This window comes from Triticum urartu, chromosome 1A (genome assembly GCF_056163025.1).
Source record: "Triticum urartu cultivar PI428250 chromosome 1A, HENAU_Tu73, whole genome shotgun sequence".
NCBI lineage: Eukaryota > Viridiplantae > Streptophyta > Magnoliopsida > Poales > Poaceae > Triticum > Triticum urartu.
This window is the reverse complement of record NC_141873.1, coordinates 89,258,139-89,265,487: the sequence shown is the minus strand read 5'-3', so window position 1 is coordinate 89,265,487 and position 7,349 is coordinate 89,258,139. Positions and strand designations below refer to the sequence as shown.

Below are 7,349 nucleotides of genomic sequence, written 5' to 3'. Positions count from 1 at the left end.
ATAGAAGTAACAAGATGCAAGCTTAATTCTTAGGTCACAAATTTTTAAATGCTAGCACTGCTACCAACATTTGTAAATACTAGTGAACTTGAACTTATGGTCTCCCGAGATATGAACTGATTGTGTTACAAGCAGACGCACAAAATCCAACGAGCTGCTGTAAGTACATGTAAAAAGAAAATCAAGTTCATGTATATTAATTAGGAGAAGTTCAAAAAGAAACTTTTAAAAAGTTTGTACTGTTTTTGCTATAACAACTATATTCATCTTTGCAAACAATGTATATTACACGGTTAAAATAAGTTCTTTGGACTGAACTAAAATAATAAATTGTACTAGACTAAAATGAGCAAACGGAAATGAGCGTGTTACTGAAATATTAACTGACCGAACTGTAGTTTAGTGGAGGAATTCACATGAGTTAGTCGTCATTGAAGATCATTCCTTGTGGACATCCTATCAAAACAGATGTAGTGTCACTTGATGCAAAAAAAATCTCATAGTCCTTTGGAGGTATTATAAACTTCTTCGAACTTATAACAACTAATCGCATGAACTAAGTGCAAAAGAAAGTGCGACCTTTTTTGCAATTTGTGTGAAACAAAATCACTAGACAATCTAACATCTAAAATAATTAGCTGCATTTTTTATTTCTCTCACTACACTGATGTGCAGTATACATCTTACCAACTACACATGAAAACATAAGTTCGACATTTAACATCAATCCCTCTCAGCACTCTGTAATAGAGACCTATAAAAGAAATCTTGGGAACACAAAGTAGATAAATTACAGGCATCAACATAGACATATGGTGATGCGTAAGTTTAAATATCACAAACCAAACGAAGTACCATTTCTATCAAAACTCTGCAATGCACAATTAACACACTAATTATTACTGTACATGGACAAAATAAGCTCAGCTTGGGCACAAAAACTTGACTGAAAATCGCAATATATTAAATAATCCATTTTCTAGTCCACACAGTATTACAAAGGAGATCAATAAAACTATACCACCTCTGGGTCAAGTAAATATATTTCTCTGAACTTTCTAGTCATCCCTCTCATCCCAACAAGGACCTGCAGAAAGTAGAAACATGGTTCAGAAATTGGTTGGGTACCCATACTTTTGTACTGAGGTAAACCTTTTCATCGAACCGTTGCCAAATTTTCAAAGAACTTGAACTTCAGATTTTGAAGAAATTCAAACCTCACCTGAGTGAGTACTAAAGATGCAAACAATAGGCTTTTTGGGGACTTTGACTTTAGCAACTTGTTTTTGCTGCAACCTGCAAAAAATAGGAACACGATAAGATTTTTTCAAGGGGAACTTAACAGGGTTTGGCGTTCAAACGATCTAGGGGGTTTTGTCCAAACTTTTTCAGAGTTTTTATGTAAATATGCATCGATTAGCAAATAGCATCATTTTAAGCAACAAAATTTTGATAGCAATCAACTTTCTAAAAACACAAACACAGTAGTGCAGCAGCATGCACATTCATCTTCATGAATTTCTTCTCACTTCCTATAAATGCAAAACCAGAATACATAGCAACAGCAACCCCACATACACATTCATCTCTCAAATCTCTCTCAAACTCGCTCACTTCCTGTAATGCAATAGGATCGAGGGTCGAGAGCAGAGGTATGAGGAAAGAACAATTAATTGGCTGATGGATTCGAAGTTGAGATCAAACAAGACAAGTTAAGATTAAAGAACAATTGATTGTTCCCCAGATTGAATGGAAGGAAACAAACAAAATGAATCAATTTGATTACTCATTGCATTGCGGCAGCTACCTTTGTCGATCTTGAGCTGTTCGTTGAGGGGCACCATGAGCGGCATGCTTGGCCTTCTCGTTCTCCTCCACGTCAAGGTTGCTAGTCTGCTCCTTCTCCTTCTCCTTCCTACTTCCTTCTCGATCGAAGTAACAACATAAACACCACCACTAGCAACATTAAAGGTGTGAGTAAGGGTTATGGTCAAATCAACATTCTGTACCTCTCTAGCTTCGCTAGTCACCGCACTAGAACTGAACTTCAGATAGAAAATAGAGGTAACAATAGCAGCAATTGGTAGCTGCGTAGGGGCATGCATCGGTAGCAATAGAAAAGGATGCGGCTATGCCGGGCAGTCCTAGGTGCAGCAGCAGCTTGCAGCAAGGAGCGGCTTGCACTCAGCTCCTTGAGCGACCGGCCATAGAGGAACTAGTTGGACTGTTGAGCTGGTGGTCCTTGACCCCGCGACTCCTCCAGCAGGCTCCACTTTTTGCCACTGAAGCATAAGTCATGGCCTTGGAGCGGTCATGTTGCAGGGTGCCGAGTGCCTCGTAGAGATGGTTGGCGCAGACGCATCCGGAGGAGGGAACCGAAGCCATGCTGTAGGGAGACCGGCGGCGACACTCGGGGCAGAGAAGCCAGCCGAGGTCCACATGTGAGGTTGGAGGTTGTGGATCCCAGGCATGCGGCAACGGGTGGAGGTCAGAGCCAGTGTATGCTCGAGCATGGGAAAATCCTTGAACTTGGCGTACACCAGTAGTAGAACTTACTGGTTCTCCGCCACCTAAAATGCAGAACACATGGAAAATAAGAATTGCACTGATCCAAAATTAGATTCTGACTGAGTGTGTCACTTGTGTGTGATCATTCCTTGTGAATATTCCATCAAACAGGTTTGGTGTCACTTGATGCAAGAACACAAAACAAGCATATAGAAAGCTATAGTTCTTTCATTCAGCTATTTTTTGAATTGAGTAGTGCATTTCTCCCTCTCAACATCTGAAAAGTTCCAATTATCTGACGGCAACTATATTTGAACTCTGAACTACCATTGTACCTATTTTTTGAACTGTTTTAGTTACTGAAATTTTTGTGGTCTAGGCCCTAAACCACAGTATGTGTTTTTATTTTTTGTTTAACAAACTATAGAATTTTTTGAATCAAACTGCTACTGCAGTGTATACATATCTAAGTGAATTATTTTCCATCAACTAACTGATTTCACTTTTTATGTTGAACTTCTACAAATCTATTTTTGCTAGCAACTGAAAAGCCTACAAAGGTGTACACATTTATAGCAAATCCTATGAGAGGCATTTTGATCATACCCATTTTAATGATACGTTGTGTCAACATGTGCATAGGAAAACCACTGCTGCATAATGACAATTGATCAATTTCTCCTTTTGCTCACTTCTTTGTCCCTGCCTCAAGCGAAACCAGATTTGACATTAGCTACAAACGAACATGAACATATTAAAACTAGTAGGCGAGTGCACTGAGACATTTTAGCAAACACATGGCATGCACTTAGCAAAAGCTTATGCGGTGAAGAAGAAAGAAGGGGGGTGGGCAGGGACCTGGGAGCTGCGACGAGTGAACGGCTTGGGGCGGCCGGGTTGGACTGCTGGTCGCACTGGCGGCGAACCCAACGCCCTGGCCACACCAGGATGACAGGCAACCAGAAGGAGGTAGAGGGGCGTGTCCACGGCGGAGACATTGAATGGCCCATGGTCGCACGTTGAACTGCCTGCACGCGGTGGGGAAGAGGGACGAACGGCGCGCGCTGGGAAGGGAGGTCATGGCGGCGGCACGCTGGGGGAGGTCTGTGTGGCGATGGCGCGTCGGGGAGGGTGGTCATGGCAATGGCGCATCGGGGAGGGTGGTCGTGGTGGCGCCGGCGTCCGGCGGGGCTGGTGAGAGAGGCGGCGTCCGGCGGCATGGGGGAGGGAGGCGGCGTTCGATGGGGCGGGGGAGGGAGGCGGCGTCCGGCGGCGCGGGGGACGGAGGTGGTGGCTGGCAGCGCGCGGGAAGGTGGAGGTGGTGTGCGCTCGGGATGGAGAAGGTCGGGGGTTGACCAGATGCAAGAGGTCCGGTGGGCTTTGGACAAACGGATCACCTCCTCTATATAGGGCGCGAGGGTAACAGAATATTATTCTGTTACGGGTAACAGAATAGTCCAGCCCTATATATATACAGCCCGTCTATTCTGATAATATTATCAGAATAGTTATTCTGATAGCACTTCCGCACTGCATGCTCAACGCGAGGGCACTGCACTTTTCTTTAGCAAGAGCACTGCATTACAGAGATTAGTGAACTTCGCGTTGGAAAAAACTGCGCGTAGTGTTTTTTCGGTACTGTTTTCGCTCTAATTTTTTAACCGTTTATCGCAATGAGACGTGTAATATACCATTGGAAAGCTACAGATTAGGCGCAACTTCGCCATGTTGAACACTTTTCGAGATTCCCCGCGGTTTAAGAGCAGTTTTAAAAATGCTGCGGCCCACAAAGAGTGGCAGCGAGCATTTTTTCATGTTTTTTCTAAACCGCTTGTCGGAATGAGGCAAATGATACACCGTTAGATAGATATCGTCGAGGCGCATCTTTTTCATAACTATTGTTTTCTCTAATTCGTTACTGTTTAAGAGCAGTTTCAAATTTACTAAATCGCGGAATTCTGTTTTTTTTAATTTTTTCAATTTTCGTTATTGTTTTCGCTCTAGTTTTTGAACCGCTTGTCGAAACGAGGCGTGTAATACGTCATTGGAAAGCTATGGACAAGGCGCAACTTTCATATGTAGAAACGGTTTTGAGATTCCTTACAGTTTTAAGTTAATTTTGAAAATCGTGCGGCAGACGACGAGATGCAGTGGTCGTTTTTCACGAAATTTTTACAAACGGTTGTCGAAACGATTCAAATGATATGCCGTTGGAAAGATATCGACGAGACACAACTTTTTCATGTAGAACACTCTATAATTCCTTACGGTTTAGGAGCAGTTTTAAATTTACCGAAATGCGGACACTCTGTTTTTCGCAACACCCAAATCGACGTGGGTACTTCATCCGACTGAAAACCGCACTGCATTAGACGTGTTAGAGAACTGTATGGTTTATTTTATTCAAACATAATTTTTTTAAGGACGAGAAAGTAGAGTGCACTTCACATCGGGTGTAAATGAACCACAACACTATCAAGAAGTGAACCACATTACTTTTTTTTTGCTTTCATAACAATTTTTTTACATTACGGGATGAACAACATCACACGTCCGACCGCACTGCTTCAGAATGAAAACCACACTGCATCGGATGGGCAAGCGAGCTGCATAATTTCTTTTTGTCGGACGTAATTTTTCTCATCCGAGTTTTTATTGTCTTTGTTTTAACTTTTTTTATGAACGAGAGTGGACCGCAGAGACTAGGGCAAGTGAACCACATCATATGTCGAAGTGAACCTCATTACTTTTTTGTTGTTTCCCTAAAATTTTCACATTTTTCATGCTAGGCGCAAGTGAACGACATCACTCTCAAAGGTGAACCATATCTGAGGACTAAACACACTGCATGTAATGAGAAGCGAGCTGCGTGAGAGAACAAAGTGAGCTTCAAAACATACATATCCACTCATTGTTTTTACACAGCGACACAACCATCCAGTACATAGCAGAATCAATGACACAATACCCAACCGAACTGCACTAGGCAAAGACTATACAAAATGACCATCCATTCTTACTACTCTTTCTCTCTGCGTTTCTCATAAACAACAAAATGGACTTAAAATGCACATTGATGTTCTCTTCTCTTTCTTACTGAGCGCACTGCAAATGATTTCCAGAAGAAAAAAAGAGTGAGCTGCAAGACAAAAAGAATGAGCTGCACCACATTGTGAAACTAAACACACCAGAAAAAACTGAATCGCATCGGGTGAGCACTGCACACGCTACCCCGCCGAACTACACCATTGGGGCTGCCGTACTGCATGCACAAACCCCTGCAAAAAATGAATGTTTCATTTTGTCTTTTTTCTCACTCACTCCTTGAGGAGACTAATGAAGTGCACTTTTATACAAATTTTTCGGTGTTCCGAACTGCATCAGACAAAAAATTTAGCGAAGTAAATGGTTGCCTTACAAATTGCTCTTTACAAAGGGAACTAGATGCTTGTTACAATGAACTGCATAGATATTCTAATAACCAAACGCGATTGAATTGAACAGCTCCTACAAAGAAGGGGTCCCCCATTATTTTTTCAGAGCGAACCATAGATGTTTTTTCTATAATGAACAGCAATCTCTGAAAACTTAAAAAACCAACAAAAACAGCTTTTTGATACCTAGCCGTACTGCACGGACAACCTAGGAAAAGTTCAACAGTCCGTCAGCCGCACCGCACCTTCCGAAGTCCACCATATCCAGGAGCTGCAGTGCACTTGTGTTCATCGAATAGCAAGCACATGGGCACGAAACCTAATTGCTAGCTTGTTTGAGATGCACGGCAGTGGTCGCGGACTGCACGACTATAGGAGAGGAGGGGCATAAGCACGGGGATCTGCACGGCGAACGGTGAACCCACGCAAGAGGACTACAAACCGTAGCACACCGAGATGCAATTTGAGCTGTATCCATGGATCTGTGGCCGAGGTCACCAGACCCAGCTGCAATCTGAGAGGACGCTCGGGACCGGTGGTTGCTGCACCATGGCTAACGACGAGGGAGGCCGGCGAACCTGCACGAAGACAGGGGCCCTGACCAAGCTGCATGAGGGGCCGCGACTGAGCTGCACGTGGTGGGGTGGCTCCCAATTCCCCACGGATGGCGCAGATGAGTGTCTCGTCGGAGACCGCCACGAGGAGAGGGCTCGTCCTCGACTTGATCCAGATTAAGAATGAATGGCGGATCCGGGCGTGGGGGATGGGTGACGCCGGGCAGGGGCGGCGCGAGACCGGCACGAGGGGCACCAGGAGGTGCGGCCAACTGCGGCGCCGACGGGGGAAGAAGCCGGATTCGGGTGGGGCAACGCCGGTGGGGGAAGAAGGTGGGTCGGGGGAGGGCGCGCCGACGAGGGAAGAAGGTGGATCAGGGGAGGGCGGCGCCGACAGGGGAAGAAGGTGGATCAGAGGAGGGTGGCGCCAGCGAGGGAAGAAGGTGGATGGGGGAGGGCGACGCCGGTGGGGGAAGGAGGTGGATCGGGGGAAGGCAGGGCCGGCGGGGGAATAAGGTGGATAAGGGGAGGGCGGCGCTAGTGTGGCAGAAGGTGGATCGTGGGGAGGGGAATCGTGGTAGATGGGAGGTTGGGTGCGCCGGAGAGGAGGCAAGTGGTGTTAGTGGAAAGGAATTGGGGGTGTGGGGGCGAGTGGTGGTGTTATCAGAATGAGCTAGAAGTGTTATTAGAATAAGACTCTAGAGGGTGTTATTAGAATAGACCCACCCTATATATATAACTATAATTTATTTTGCTTCCTCCTGGTTTCCTGACATCACGGTCCCACACCATTGTCAACCTATGTAGTATAGTCAATAAACGAGAGAATTGCACAAGAAGCGGCCGACAGCTG

At 45.0% G+C, this 7,349-nt stretch overlaps 1 long non-coding RNA gene across 1 annotated transcript; it reads right to left on the bottom strand.

Annotated features, from left to right (window-relative positions):
* Positions 1-5,415: 5,415 nt before the first annotated feature.
* On the bottom strand, positions 5,416-7,138 carry LOC125531985 (uncharacterized). The gene is made up of 3 exons (XR_007293662.2): positions 6,129-7,138; positions 5,697-5,786; positions 5,416-5,613 (listed from the first exon to the last, which is right to left on the bottom strand). It is a non-coding gene; the product is annotated as an uncharacterized LOC125531985 (long non-coding RNA).
* Positions 7,139-7,349: the final 211 nt, after the last annotated feature.